General features: G+C 42.7%; 1 long non-coding RNA gene and 1 other non-coding gene across 2 annotated transcripts in view; one reads left to right on the top strand and one right to left on the bottom strand.

Moving 5' to 3' along the window:
- The window catches only part of LOC107129076 (uncharacterized), a 99,761-nt gene that overhangs the window by 44,762 nt on the left and 39,077 nt on the right, over positions 1 to 15,922 (top strand). The window lies entirely within an intron of this gene.
- Positions 13,098 to 13,232, bottom strand: LOC123572631 (small nucleolar RNA SNORA70). The gene has a single exon (XR_006697185.2). It is a non-coding gene; the product is annotated as a small nucleolar RNA SNORA70 (small nucleolar RNA).

The raw sequence follows: 15,922 nt of genomic DNA, 5'->3' as shown, positions 1-15,922 counted from the left end.
GGAATAACTGGGGTGCACCCAAGGGAGGGTGCCTGTAGGACTCAGTTTCAGGGACAGTTTCAACCTCCTGGTACCATCTTTCACTTATGTCCGACACTTCCAGTTAGCCTTGTGCCTCATCTACATAACCACACCCTGATATTTGCCAAACTGTCTGGACCATGAACATCGCCTCGGATTCTGCTTCAAGCCATAGCTGAGCAGGCAACTCCACATAGGCCCCAAGGCCTGTGTATTTCTGATCAAGTCCTCCACCTACTGGTGACGCTTGATTCTCACGTCCCTACGGTTTACCAACAACACTTGTCTTTCCAGACTGTTCTATTAGTCAGGAGTGAATGCTGACACTCCTTCCATCCCATTACTACTAGAAGTTTCAGACCATTAACAACAACAACAAAAAATCAATGCCTGTTGGAGGCGCTATCCGTGAAGCAGCAACAGGAGACTGACTGCTTTTGTTATGAGCCAGAATCTGATGTGATAAAACCAGAAACAAAAACCAGCCCCTTGTCTTGGTGAAAAAGGGGGTCACTAGGCAAAAGGATGGCGAAAAAGCCACCTGCATTCCTCATTCAAACTCTTCCTCATTCCTTGATTTCTCCCTGCATTCCTCATTCAAATTCTTCCTCATTCCTTGATTTTTCCCAACAAGTAGCCGTCAGATATGAGAGTCGGTGTTGTTATAAACCGCTTCAAGAATATTGGGGAAGAGGCCGGGTGTGGTGGCTCACGCCTGCACTTTGTGCCTCCCAGCACTTTGGGAGACTGAGGAGGGCAGATCATGAGATCAGGAGTTCACGACCAGCCTGGTCAATATGGTGAAAACCCCATCTCTACTAAAAATACATAAATTAGCTGGGTGTGGTGGAAGGAGCCTGTAATCCCAGCTACTTGGGAGGCTTAGGCAGGAGAATAGCTTGAACCCGAGAGGCAAAGGTTGCAGTGAGCTGAGATCATGCCACTGCACTTCAGCCTGGGCAACAGAGTGAGACTCCATCTTAGAAAAAAAAAAAAAAAAGGACTATTGGGGAAGAAATAGCAAACCCTGGACGTTTCAGATCATTAAACTACCCCTTGTGTGACTTGCCCACAATAACGTTTTTACAAACTCATGGAATTTTACTGCCTTTAGGGGATGAAACAGTTGCAGTCATGTTCTGATTTGATTATTCAGAAATGATATTTATGGTTTAAATTTCATCCAGGATTTATAGAATTAAAAAAAGTTATTATTCAGTATTTGAAATGCCACTTTGCAAAAGCAGAAAAGCCATAAATGTGTTAAACTGGCTAAGAAAATTAAGATGGCAGTAATACATTTTCTAATAAAAATCATAGCATAATAGCAAAATTACTGCGGAAAACCAGTTGTTGTGGCAAAGACATAAAATGTTACAGCTGCAATAATATGCTATTTGTTCCAGCTTTTTTTTTTTTTTTTAGACGGAGTTTCGCAACCTCTGGCCTTCCAGGTTCAAGCTATTCTCCTGCCTCAGGCTCCCAAGTAGCTGGGATTACAGGCATGTGCCACCACGCCTGGCTAATTTTGTATTTTTAGTAGAGACAGGGTTTCTCTATGTTGGTCAACTGGTCTTGAACTCCTGACCTCAGGTGATCTGCCTGCCTTGGCCTCCCAAAGTGCTGGGATTACAGGTGTGAGCCACTGTGCCCAGCCAAATATAACTGATTTTTAAATCCAATCTGTTTTTACTGTGGGAATTTGATCCATTAATATTATTATGGTATATTTAGGTTTGTATTTATTATCTTACTCCATCATGAATTTGTTTTTTATCCCAATCGCCTCCTTCATTTTAATTCTAAGCTTTCTGAGGTTTGTTTTGTGGAGATGGGGTCTTGCTGGGTCACCCAGACTGGAATGCAGTGGTGCAATCATAGCTCACTGCAGCCTCCAACTCCTGGGCTCAAGCGATCCTCCCACCTCAGCCTCACGACTGCTAGGACTACAAGTTGCATGCCACCACACTCAGCTAATTTTTAAATATTTTGTAGTGATGAGGGTCTTGCTATGTTGCCCAGGCTGGTCTCAAACTCCTGGTGTCAAGAGATTCTCCCATCTCGGCCTCCCAAAGTGTTGGGATTACAGGCGTGAGCCACCTCACATGGCCAACAGTGGTTGCTTGATAGTATGTTTCCAAAAAAAAAAGATCATCAAATCAGAACACCACACAAGGAAGCTTTGCTAATATGAGCTTCTGTTCTTCACCTATGGAATCTGACTGAGTCCATGGGGCTGGATTTGGTGAAGTGTTGGACAAATGAGTCATCCTAGATACATAAACAAGAGAAAAGTACAAAGAAAAGTACAAGTGATAATGAGGGAAACAGCAAGTTCATCATGAACTACAGATAACCTCTATTTTCTCTTCATTTCTTTTCTTGTCTAGCTTAGGTGGTTTCTGGTAATTTCCCTGGGAATGAAGCGCCCAATTGTATTTCTTTAAATTTACTGAAGTACAAATTTTAAGGTAGGAAGAAGATGATAAAAACTTTTCCTAGGAAAGTTAAATGTGATCAGCCCAACAGTGAGACGGCTCTCAACATCCAATCCACAGTTACACCCCATTAACTCAAGAAAAGAAATGAGAGCGTTGCTCTTTCTTCCACTAGATGGCAATGTTTCTCTGCGCACCAACCAGACACGCAGGCTCTCCCGCAAGGTAGCCAGTGTCCACTAGGAGGCCTCCCGGGGTTGCAGCACCTGCTCCCGACCCAAGGAGCCACCTACGTCGCGGTACAGGCTTCTACTTAGCTGGAGGAAGGAGAGGTGCTGAGGGTCCCCTGAGCCTGTGACTAAGAACTGGGGAAGCAAGGGAGTGAAAGAGGAGGGAGGGTATTTCCAGCACGCAAGCACCTCAGTGAAAACACACCGAAGCGAATGCCTTTCCCAGGGAGTATCTTTGGACCTAATTCAGGATTTGAAATGAAGCTTTCTTTCCTTCTTCCTTTATCCACTTGTCTTGGAAAGCATCTGAATAACAGGCAGTGCTGCTTTAGGTCTGAGTATGACCCAGCTGGAGGTCAATTCAATTTACAAGATGCTCACTTCATGTCATTGCACCATTAAAAGTAATTGCAAAACCACAATTACTTTTGCACCAATGTAATAATTAAAAAACAAACATCTATCCACTCCTCAACTTCCCAGAACAGTTCTTTTGGTATTGCCTCTTTTCATGGATAGATACGTTTGGAGACAAATGTTCAAAAAATCATTCTAGCACCTCAGTAGGTACAGAGAAGTACTTGGTAGGTCCTGAAGAGGCATGGTCGGATTGCTGTATAATCACAGTGGATCATAAAAAATGACACTGCCCACCCCCTATGTATACTGGGGTTGTACTTTAAAATTTGTGGATCTCAAAATACATTTTCTAATTAAAATGTTGTACATGGCTGTTAGTTTTCTGAGTTAGCCCACAATATTACTTCCTATTTTATCATGTTCCTTTATCATTTGAGTCATCTATGGTTATTATAAAAAATATAGACCAGGCACAATGGCTCATGCCTGTAATCCCAGCACCTTGGGAGGTTGAACTGGAGGATCGCTTAAGGCCAGGAGTTTGAGACCAGCCTGGGCAACACAGTGAGGCCGGATCTCTACAAAAAAAATTTAAAAGCTAGCCTGGCATGGTGGTATGGGCCTGTAGTCCTAGCTACTCAGGAGGCTGAGATGGAACGATCGCCTGAGCCCAGGAGTTTGAGGCTGCAGTGAGCTATGATCATGCCACTGCATTCCAGCCTAGGTGACATAGTGAGACTCTATCTCTATAAATAAATAAATAAATAAAATAAAATAGAGAGAAAGATATTATAATCTCCCCAAATTTCATCCCCAGATACAACCATTGTCAACATTTTTGGTACCAATATTTTTCTCTACACATTACCAAAAAGTTGTCATAATTTTAAATTCTTCACAGCGACTAGGTGCTAAAGACTTTAGGTGACCTGACTTTAGGTGACTCCTCTTGTCTGTGTTCTGCTGTCACCCACCCAAGACAATTTTTTTCTTTTTTTTTTTTTTTGAGACAGAGTCTCGCTCTGTTCCCCAGGCTGGAGTGCAGTGGTGCAATTTTGGCTCACCACAACCTCTGTCTCCTGGGTTCAAGTGATTCTTGTGCTTCAGCCTCTCGAGTAGCTGGGATTACAGGCATGTGCCACCACACCTGGCTAACTTTTTATATTTTTAGTAGAGACGGGGCTTCCCCATGTTGGCCAGGCTGGTCTCGAACTCCTAACCTCAGGTGATCCACCCTCCTCGGCCTCCCAAAGTGCTGGGATTACAGGCGTGAGCCACAGCACCCGGCTGGCAGAGCAATTTTTACCTGTTCTCTGAAGATTTTCCAGCTCACTCCAGGTGACATGGTTTCTCCATTTCCTGACTGCTGAGGTGCGAGGAGGCATCATCACCAGGTTCTCAAGTATGTTCTGTGTTCTACGATGGTTTCCTGTTGTTAACCCTTTTGTCTTACTATTTCTTTGAGAGTAGAAGCCATGCTTTAATAAGTGCTTAATAACACCTAATAAATATTTGTCGACTAGTCCATTAGTTGAAGTCTAGCCCCATAAGCCTCCGTTTTTCACCGGTAAAATGTCAGTCCCCGACTCTGTCGCTTGCCTTCACAAGCTAATATCCACACTACAGAAAAGGACCACAGAGGCAGGATTGGGCCCCAGATCAGGATAAACCATTGTGGCCAGATATATTTCAGGACAAAAGTGGGAACTTGGGTTCTTGGTTTTGGAGAGCTCATTGACTATAGAGTTCTGCAAACATTTTTGTACTTAAGTGTTGTTTTAAAGCTCAAGTTGGTTTCTCTACATGATATGGTCTTTTTCTCCCTACCATGGGAAATTAGCATTAAAAATGGTCTTAAAACATATTGAAGCCCACTTGTTTTTCATAAGGAAACATGAAAAATGTTCAGACTTCACCAGTAGTTAAACAACGCAAATGGTGACAACTTATATAATTAGCCAACCTGTTTTAAAATGAAGTTTTGCTATGCTGGTGAGGTCTTGGCAAAGTGCTACATCCAGATGTAGCCAGTTACAATGTAAGTTGGTTCAACCCTTTGAAAAGCAGGTAGCAATTCTGATCTAAGAACCATAACAATGTTTATTTATTTATTTTTTTGATCAAATAGTCCTGGGTTTTGGAATCTATCCTAGACAAAGCATCTGAAGGGAGTTGAATGCTCTGGGTTTGAATATGTTTGCTATAATCTTTATTTTTAGCATTGAAAACTGGGAAACAAGCTACTAATAACTACCACTTGTCTGGCTCTGCAGTTCAGAAGCGGCTGTCACATGTATCATTTCCTTTGATTTTACCGTGGCCCTGGGATGTAGGTGCGGTTGTGACCCTTACTTCATGGATGAAGAGACGTGTTCAGAGTGGTTAAGGTACACAGATCACACTGTTGGAATAAAAGCAGAACAAAGCTGAGGTTTTCTGGTTCCAGGGGCTGATCCTGCAGTATGACATCCCTTTATATTTGTGTGCAGCGACAGCATAAATGTTAACATAGGAACGTGAGTGTAAGTATCTAGTATTAACATAATTATTTTGAAAGCAACATAGCAATATTAAAAAGCACTTGGCTGAGAAAAAAGTACAAAAAAATCACATCTTTGCTGTAATTATTACATAAAATTAGATAGCCATAATACTTAAGGACTAGAAGAGAAGGGAAGAAATGAAAGTCATTGAGAGGTTTCCTCTCATTTTAGTACCGCTATGCTTATCATTTCATATTGCTGGGAACCATCTGGCACTCTTTGGCTCTTGAATGTAATCATAATTTTCTTAGGAAAAGTTATATATATAGAAACGCATTCCACCGTGTTGCACTTGCTTTGAGAACGCTAAATATAAAAGTTCCTGGAATTATAGATTCACAGAGTCGCAAAGGCCTATGAGGGAAGGGCCGGTGCTGGTGGCAGAGGGAGGCTGAGCCCAGCAGTCCCCAGCCCATGTTCTGACTGTTTCATCTCAGTGACACTTGGGAAGCAAACCTGGTGTGGAACACGGAGGGGTGGGACCTCCTTGTGAGGCTGACAAAAGAGGGCTGGGCTTGCCAAATGAAATCAGGCCTTGGGAGGGTGGAGGAGCCTCCGTTGTCCTCAGCGCCAGTGATTAAATGCCGGATTACAGGGGAAACATTCCTTCCACCTTCCCCAGGCCCCAACCTCGGCCCATCAGGCCCATTCACAAGGCTTCTTCCCCAAAATATTGACCGGGGTGCCTTCTATTTATCACCCTTGCAGCGGACACTACAACCCACACAAAGGGGCTTCAGGAGGCTAATGAAAACCAGGTAATAGAAGAAATCAAGGGCTAACGCCTCAAAAATGCCACAGGGGCTCTGGGGCAAAGGAAAAGACATATGGTGTGAAAAGCACCTCCCAGATGCTGCCCTGCTCTCACGGTCTGCCTGTAGTTGGCACTTGGTTATTTTCTTGTGCCTTCTACTGGCCAAGCACTAATGTCTTGCTGCACATCTTAGTCTAGCTAGTTTTCTCTCTTTTCCAGACAAGACATGTCATGTTGGGTAGCGTCGTTTGCAACAGCCTGGTCATCCAACTGACCTGGATATTCGGTTCTCCTTTGTTACTAAGGCCTTGCCTTTCCAGGAGCATCCACATAGACTCTGCCAGAATGTCATCAGACTAGGCTAGTATCTTGGGCTCAGCTTAATATTCCCTCAGCCTGACATACTGGATCACAGCAGTTAGGACAGAAATTTTGAAAGATTGGGGAGAGAGCTGTATGGGAATAGTGCCTGGAATAAATAGATAAACACATTTTAGAACTACTGCATAGACCTAGATGTTCATCAAAGTATTCATTTGCTTTTTAAAAGGAAAATATTATGAAGTGTCTTCAAAATAGGAGGCAGGGAGTAAACACATGCTGCAGGTGTAATAAACGAGTGACTTAGGGAATCACAACACAAACTGTCATGCCAGATTGCTTGGACTTTGTGACTTACTACCTGTGTGAACAAGCTCAGTTTCCTTGTCTGAAAAGCAGAGATAATGATGACGATAATAATGATAGTACTTGCCTCACAGGATTGCTCTGAGGATTGAAAGCATTATGTAACAAGCTCTCAGATCATCATCTGTTACAGAGTACATGCTATAAGAAGTGTGAGCTACTATTATTATTATTACTTGTTTACAGCAAATAAATCCTAGAGGTGTATTAGCAGCACCAACTTTCCTACAGAGCCAAAGAATATAGAAATGCTGGTATGGAGAGGGATAATTCTGATTCCCTTTCCTTTCCTTCCTTTCCTTCCCTTCCTTCTCTCTTTCCTTCTCTCCTTCCTTCCTTCCTTCCTTTGTTCCTTTCTTCCTTCCTTCCTTCCTTTCTTTCTTCCTTCCTTCCTTTCTTCCTTTCTTTCTTCCTTTCTTCCTTTCTTCCTTCCTTCCTTCCTTCCTTCCTTCCTTCCTTCCTTCCTTCCTTCCTTCCTTCCTTCCTTCCTTCATACTCTCACTGTCTCCCAGGCTGGAGTGCAGTGGTGCAATCTCAGCTCACTGCAACCTCTGTGTCTTGGGTTCAAGCAATTCTCCTGCCTCAGCTTCCCAAGTAGCTGGGATTACAGGTGCATGCCACTACGTCCAGCTAATTTTTTGTATTTTAGTAGAGTTGGGGTTTCATGGTGTTGCCCAGGCTGGTCTCTAACTCCTGAGCTCAGGCAATCTGCCCACCTCAGCCTCCCAAAGTACTGGGATTACAGGCATGAGCCACCGTGCCTGGCTCTGATTATTTATTTATACTATATGTCCTTAAGTACAATTCTTAAAAAAAATACCAGCACATAGAATTTAGAAGTTTATTGAAATGTAAAAATCATAGGAATGAAAGGATGGCTTGCTATTATGAAGTTTATTATCATAATTTACTATATTAATAGGTAATGGAAGAAAAAACCCATAATTGTATTTTTGTGACCCAAATAGCTTTTTTTGTCAAAATTTGACAATCATTTCTTTATTTTAAAAGTTTCAATTAGGAATAGATTCTGGACACAGTAAATTAACATGTAAACATATATGCATATATTAATTGAAAAACCATCATGATGCTAAATGGCAAAATGCTAAAACCATTTTTTTCATTATTAAAGATAATATTGATCACCATGGAAACTATTTTTTAAACTGTTCTAGGAGTACTAGCCAATGCAATTAGATAAGAGAAAAAAAAGCTATAAATATGGGGAGAAAATTATTTGCAGATTATATCATTATATATCTTTAAAATCCATATCAGTCAATTGAAAAGCTGTTAGAAATAATATGACTAAGTACCTGGTTATAAAGTTAGTTATACAAAAATTAATAGGCTTTTTCTGTACATAAATATAATGGGATGAAATTGATCAATTTCAAGTCTGATTGGCTAGATGATTTCTTTTTTCCTCTGCAAACCAGACCCCCTCTGCCTCTGAGAAGTGGTCTGTAACAGGATGAATTTCTGTTGGATCAACTGAAGTGGTGGCTTGGACAGTGAGGCAATTATTCATCAAGACATACCTTTTTTTTGCTTCTAATTACCTGCTGGCAGGAACTAAAAATGTGTCTGTTGTATGCATGCCATGTGTGTGAAATTAGAGTCTTTGAAGTTGTTCAAATAAAGAACGTAGTTGTAGGGAGATATAAAGAGAAGCCAAAAGAAGCAAAGTTTATCTGCCTTCACACTTCACCCATCTGTTAACCCAGCTGAGACACATTTTCTTGTAGCATTAGTATTTTATGCACTGTTTTTCTTGATGTAGTAACAGATTTAATTAATTCTTTATGGTAATAGACCCCTTGTATCCATAAAGAAAGAACATATTCCATCATTACCTTAATATCATGTCTAATACAGAGTGGCAGTACAATCAGAAAGTTATTTCTCAGACCACTAAATTTATTCATAAACATTAAACAGTGTGTATTACTTTTAAACTTACTTTTGATCTGCTGTCAAATCTAAGAAGTTGTTTTGTTATGATTAACTCTATATAATAGTTAATTTTTTCCTCTAAAATATGTTTTAAAGGCTGAAGCTGTATTTGACATCATTTTTGAAGCTAAGTGATTTATTCTTTTTTATTCGCCACTGTCAAATATACATATTTGAAGATATGTACAGTAATACCATTTTCAAGCACTAGCTAGTTTAAGGAGCATAGAGCATGGTAAGTGATATAAAACTTCATTCACCCATAAACCCCAAACCCCTAGTACTGAATGCTCACATATATCATCCTTACTATCAGAGAAATTCTGTTTATAACATATATGCTGAGTTCGAGACCAGCCTGGGCAACATGGCAAAACCCCACCTCTATGAAAAAATACAAAAATCAGCCGGGTGTGGTGGTGCACCTGTAGTCCCAGCTACCTGGGGGGCTGAGATGGGAGGATAACCTGAGCCCTGGCAGGTTAAGGCTGCAGTGAGCCGTGATTGTGCCACTGCATTCCAGCCGGCGTGACAGAGTGAGACCCTGTCTCAAAAAAAAAAAACAAAAGAGAAAAGCGTTCAGCTTTCTGCTTCCTACACGTATGTCACCACATAAACAAAGGAAAGTGAGACTCAAGTTTACCATAAAAGAATCCTTCACTGGAAGCAAACCCTCAACTGTTTTAGAAAAATGAGTTAATTATCATTATTATCTTGCTAAAAGGGTTCTTTATTTCATCACAGGAACCTTCTACTAACCTCCTTTAGTCTAAAAAAGCTCTAATTTATACAAATTAAATGTATAGATCAATTTGATCCCTATAGTTTATCCATCCAACAATTTTTTTGATTAAAATTTTTATGGCAGATAAATCTTTACTTCCCTTATTTCTACCTCCTGTATTGAGTGCTCAATCAACTTTTAAATAAATTATCACATGTACATATACATAAGATTACTTAACATTCCTATGTTGAATTTTGAATTTCTTTCATTTGTTCGTTCATTATTCCATCCAACAAATATGGATTGCAAACCTACTACATGGCAAGCCCTGGGGTTATGGCAGTGAACAAAATTCTTGTCCTCATACAGTTTATATTCTGATTTGGTGGAGGTGAGAAACTGGTGACCTTAAAATTAAAATCAATCAGATGTTGAGTTTGTTATTAAAAAAGAAAAGAGAGCTCAGGTTAAATATATGTACTAGCAAATCTAAATCTTTCTTGGAAGTAAGACTTGGTACTAGTCTCTCCATTATCAATTATTTGGGCATTCTGTGATTATTTTATTATGTCCTTAATTGCATTGCACAAATGGAAAAAAAATTATCTCTTCCCATTGCTGCTCCCTTCTGAAGAGTCCTTCATGGGAGCAACAAGCAGCTGATTTGCCATCAGCTTTGTACCCGTGTAGGGGCTATTTTGGCAACAGCATATGCTTTGGTGTCAGAGTAACTGACCTTAGAATCTTAGCTCTTACTATGATATTGGGCTAGTTACTTGATTTCTCTGAGCCCATTCTTCCATCTGCTAAACAGGCATATTAATCCTCCTTTAAAGGAGTATCATTCAGATTAATGAAATAATTGGTGTATGGTACCTGGCAGGTGGGGCTCCCCTACCCAAGGTCCCCATTTAGTGGCAGAGCCAGGATTTTAGATCCTACATCACCTCCCTCTGGTGCCTGTCCTTATCTCATACCAAGTTTACATTTAATAATCTCTGGTGATTTTACTCACATGACAAGACAATAGATTTATTCATCATTTATTAAGAAGACATTGAACTCTGTGCTGTGCTGCCTCTTTGACCTCTCTGGGCCAAAAATGAGGGATTTGGATGAGGGTCCAGGGTCTCCTTTAACCATGCACTTCTATGACTCTAGGCAGGGTGGCCAACCATTTGATTTGCCTGGGACTCAGTGGTTTCCCTGGACAGGGACTCTCAGTACTAAAACTGGGAAAGTCAGAGAAAACTAGGATGGTTGCTCACCCTAACTCCAGGATTCTTCTGCATTTGGTTTATTCTGTCACCTTCCCTGATATACCTCTGAATACCTAAGATTGGACATAATCCTGCAAAAGAATTCAAACATCAAGTTAGCAAACAGAGCTGCAGCCATGTGGCCTTTCCACCTCTTCCTTCATTCTTTCTTCTGCCTTTGCAATTTCCTATCTGGGTGCTGTTTTGGGAAACTGTTTTTAATCATTCATTGCTATGGTTTTAGTTTTGGTAGCTAGCCAGAGAGCAGCTGATCAGCCATGTCAGCAGACTAAGGAACACTCACAGAGATTTTCTTCTCTGCAAGGCTTGATGTCTCCGTTTACCTTGGGAAGAAAGCAGAATGTTCACAATCTCACCGCCTCTAGTCTCTCTAGTGAATGTAAAGGCAAGTTCCTTCTCCCACTCCTCCTCTGCCTCTTCATTTTTATTCTCCTTCTCATTATTATTATCATTACTACCAAAAGGCAGTCACCTCTAGGGGAACAACGACCAAAGGAGAACCTCTCCGAGCACCATGTTTTGATGCTGATCGGAGGCTGCACACCTTGCAACCGCTCCCTGGTGGGAAGACGGGCTCTGCCAGCCCCAGCTGAGATATCACTTAACAGTGCGGGCTCTTCAGGGGCAGGGCCAGCTCAACATGTTTACAAGATGTGTAGCTATTAGCAACATCCTACAGCTCAGCTAATTAACGGGGAGAGTGCCTGATGAAGCCCGGCTCTAAAGAGGACCAAATTGCATCAGTGTTTGGGCTTTAAATTGATACCAAAAAATAAATAACTCACCGCAGGTGTTTCGAGTTGCATCTTCCCCCAGCAGGTTGGTTGTTTTCAGTCGCATCTTTCCCCAGCAGGTTGGTTGTTATGCTTCAGCTACCACAGATCCCAAGGTGGCCCAAATGCCAGGGTTACAAGTTTATTAAGGTCATTTAAGTTGGTTACGTGTAGCCATTATTTTAGCTGAGTGGTTAAGATCATACACAGTCAGTCATATGGTTTGGACCTGCGTCCTCACCAAATCTTATGTCAAATAGTAATCCCCAGTGTTGGAGGTGTGGTCTGAATCATGGGTGCTCATGAATTCTCATAAATAGTTTAGCACCATCCCCATGATGCTGTCCTCAGTATAGTGGGTGAGTTCTGGTGAGATCTGGTTGTTTAAAAGTGTGGAGCACCTTCCCCCGCTCTCTCTTGTTCCTAGTCCAGCCATGTGATGTGCCTGCTTTCCACTGCCCACCATCATTGGAAGTTTTCTGAGGCCTCTGTAGAAGTTGAGCAGATGCCAGCATCATGTTTCCTGTACAGCGTGCAGAACTGTGAGCCAATCAAAACTCTTTTGTTTGAGACAGAGTCTCACTCTGTCACTCAGGCTGGAGTGCAGTGGTGCGATCTCAGCTCACTGCAAACTCTGCCTCCCAGGTTCAAGAAATTCTCCTGCCTCAGCCTCCTGAGCAGCTGAGATTATAGGTGTCTGCCCCCACGCCAGGCTAATTTTTGTATTTTTAGTAGAGATGGGGTTTCACCATGTTGGTCAGGCTGGTCTTGAACTCTTGACCTCGTGATCCACCTGCCTCCGTCTCCCATAGTGCTGGGATTACAGGCGTGAGCCACTGTGCCTGGCCTCAAAACTCTTCTTTGTAAATTATCCCTTCTTGGGTATTTCTTTTTCCTTTTTTGGACAGTAAGTAGGATTTATTGGTGAATATTAAGAGGGGGCAGCACAGTGGAAGCCCTCATGAGTGCAGGGCCTATCACTTGTCCAGAGGGCCACAACTGGGATGTACTTGACCCCACAGCCATCTGGGATGAGCCACTTCTCAGCCACCATGTCTTCAAATTCATCCGCATTGAACTTGGTGAAGCCTCATTTCTTTGAGATGCGGATCTTTGGGGCAGCCAGGGAACTTGAATTTGGCCCTGCGCAGGGCCTCAATCACATGCTCCTGGTTCTGCAGCTTGGTGTAGATGGACATGATAACCATGGTACAATGTGAACCCTGGCCACAGTGCCCTGGGGCTTTCCAAAGGTACCTCGCATGCCTGTTTGGAGCCTACATTGGGGTAGTGCAAGGTCAGAGACATGAACATCCATCTGAAGGGCCTGTCTCCAAGGTCCCTTAGAGCAACCCATACAAGAAACAGGCTGCATACACTACCAAAGAAGCAGCTGTTTGCAGTCATTGCACACCTGGCCCCCATGAGGAAAAGAACTCGCTCAGCTTAATTGGCTGCAGCAATGTGAGAACAGACTAATACAGTCGCCAACCCCCGTGAATCCTATACCAGGAGTCACCTCATCCTGCCACAGCTAAGGACATGATCTAAGTCTTGTCTCAGATGAGCTCAGTCTCCACTCTGTGGCACACATGTTTTCCTTTAAAATGTCCCTGTTATTCAAGCAGGAATGAAATATTTCTCTCACTTTTCTGGCTGAAGTCTTTCCATGCTGAATTTTCTTAATCAGACCGGTAGGTGAGTTCCATTTCTTATAAAATCTTCCTTTTACTAATAATCTCTTCAACAAATAATGACCTTAGCAATTGTTGACACAACTTCCTCTATTTGAAGTTTTAAAGGTTTCGTTTGGTTAAGAAAAGTAACTTGGAATTTTGAGGTCACTTCTATTGCTACTCATGGATTGAACTGTCCTGGCTACCTAGTGATTTATTGCTTTTTGCCCACTGCTAGGAAGGAGGTTCCCAGTGTTGGAGGTGTGGCCTGGTGGGAGGTGATTGGCTCATGAGTGCTCCTGAATTCTCGTAAGTGGTTTAGCACCACCCCCTCGATGTTATCCTCAGGATAGTGAGTGAGTTCTGATGAGACCCGGTTGTTTAAAAGTGTGTAGCCCCTTCCCCCTCTCTCTCTTGTTCCTACTCCAGCCATGTGATGTGCCTGCTTTCCACCGTGTGCCATCACTGGAAGTTTTCTGAGGCCTATGCAGAAACCTAGACATGGTAGAACCCATGTCTATTTTATGAAGGGTAAAATAGCACCCCTACGATACTGTATCATCCTGCCAGAGTTTAATAAATTAGGGTAAAAACCAGGATTTCCCAACTCTCAAGGTAAAAGGCTGTGTTATTTGTGAGGTATTATTAGTAGGATGATTTTACCAAGGCGTCTGGGTTTATTCTCAGTGTAGAGGAGATTCCTGTATCCACTGGAAAACTGACCAGGCACTATCTTTTTTTTTTTTTTTTTTTTTTTTTTTTTTTAGACGGAGTCTCGCTCTGTTGCCCAGGCTGGAGTGCAGTGGCCGGATCTCAGCTCACTGCAAGCTCCGCCTCCCGGGTTCACGCCATTCTCTGGCCTCAGCCTCCCGAGTAGCTGGGACTACAGGCGCCCGCCACCTCGCCCGGCTAGTTTTTTTTTTTGTATTTCTTAATAGAGACGGGGTTTCACCGTGTTAGCCAGGATGGTCTCGATCTCCTGACCTCGTGATCCGCCCATCTCGGCCTCCCAAAGTGCTGGGATTACAGGCTTGAGCCACCGCGCCCGGCCTGACCAGGCACTATCTAAGATCCTTTCCCGGGTAGAGAACATGCCAGCACCAGTGGCTACTCTTGGACAGAAGGGGAAGGTCAGTAGTCAGCTGACAAGACTTTGACTTTTATTTTTATCCCCTTTAGTAGATTTTGAAAAATGAAGGTCATGTCTTGCTGTTGAATAATAATCATAATATCTTTTATTTATTTTTTATTTTTGTTTTTATTTTTGAGACAGTCTTGCTCTGTCGCCCAGGCTGAAGTGCAGTGGTGCTGTCTCAGCTCACTGCAACCTCTGCCTCCTGGGTTCAAGCAATTCTGGTGCCTCAGCCTCCCAGGTAGCTGAGATTACAGGCACCTGCCACCACGTGTGGCTATTTTTTTTTTATTTTAGCAAGACTGGGTTTCACCACATTGCTCAGGGTGATCTTGAACTCCTGAGCTTAAGTGATCCTTCCGCCTTGGCTTCCCAAAATGCTGGGATTACAGGCAAGAGCTACTGCATCCAACCAATAATAGCATCTTTTTTCAGGCTGGGATTCAAATGTTCCCTTAGTTCTCTTAGTTGTGTTTACCTCTGAGCAGACATAGAAGGGGGCTGTGGACTTAGGGCTGCCCCCTAGGAATGGTGGCAACTGTGTGGTCAGAAGTGACAAAGGGTCACATAGTAACCAGAAGGTGGGAGGTGACCCATGGCATCTCCACACCTGCATGAAGGCTGGTCAAGCCTTCTTGGTTTGGGGGCACTTTGAGGGGATAAGAGTTGCAGTTGGAAGAGAGGAATTTGGCTCAGGTGACCTGCCAGCTATGACATTCCTTTCATGCTGAGCTCACAGGGGCGCTGCGAGGTTAGCTATTCACTAATCGCACGTTGGCTAATCCATCACGTTCATGGAGCAAAGGTCAGCCACATACATGCAAAATAGCAACCAAACATTGCTCCTAGTATTGCCTAATGACTTTCTCTTGAAAGTCAGACTTGGGCTGGCCTCACCTTCCAGTATCATCTAACTGGTGCATCACAAACTACGAGGGTTCTACTGGAGCCACCAGAGGCTGACACAGTTGCCCTTCATTGACTCCTCTACAAAGCTCTGTCCTGTGTCTCTCCTGAGAACATCCTCTCCCCCTCCAGCAGGTCTTCTAGCCACATGTCTTGCCTTGATTCTTGCCTTGATTCTAAAACCATCCCCAGTCTGCTTTTGCCTAATAGAGAGGGAGAAAAGTCTATTCCTTTTTTTTTTTCTTTTATTCCTCCTCCTGCTCTAGCTTTTTTTGAGTCAGGGTCTTGCTTTGTCACCCAGGCTGAAGTGCAGTGGAGCAATCATAGCTCACTCACTGTAGTCTTGAACTCCTGGACACAGCCTTCCTCTCATGGCAGCCTTCCAAGTAGCTAGGACTGCAGATACATGCCACTATACCCAGCTAAGTTTTTATTA

This window comes from Macaca fascicularis, chromosome 3, assembly GCF_037993035.2.
Source record: "Macaca fascicularis isolate 582-1 chromosome 3, T2T-MFA8v1.1".
Lineage (NCBI taxonomy): Eukaryota > Metazoa > Chordata > Mammalia > Primates > Cercopithecidae > Macaca > Macaca fascicularis.
This window is presented reverse-complemented; position numbering and strand designations above follow the sequence as displayed.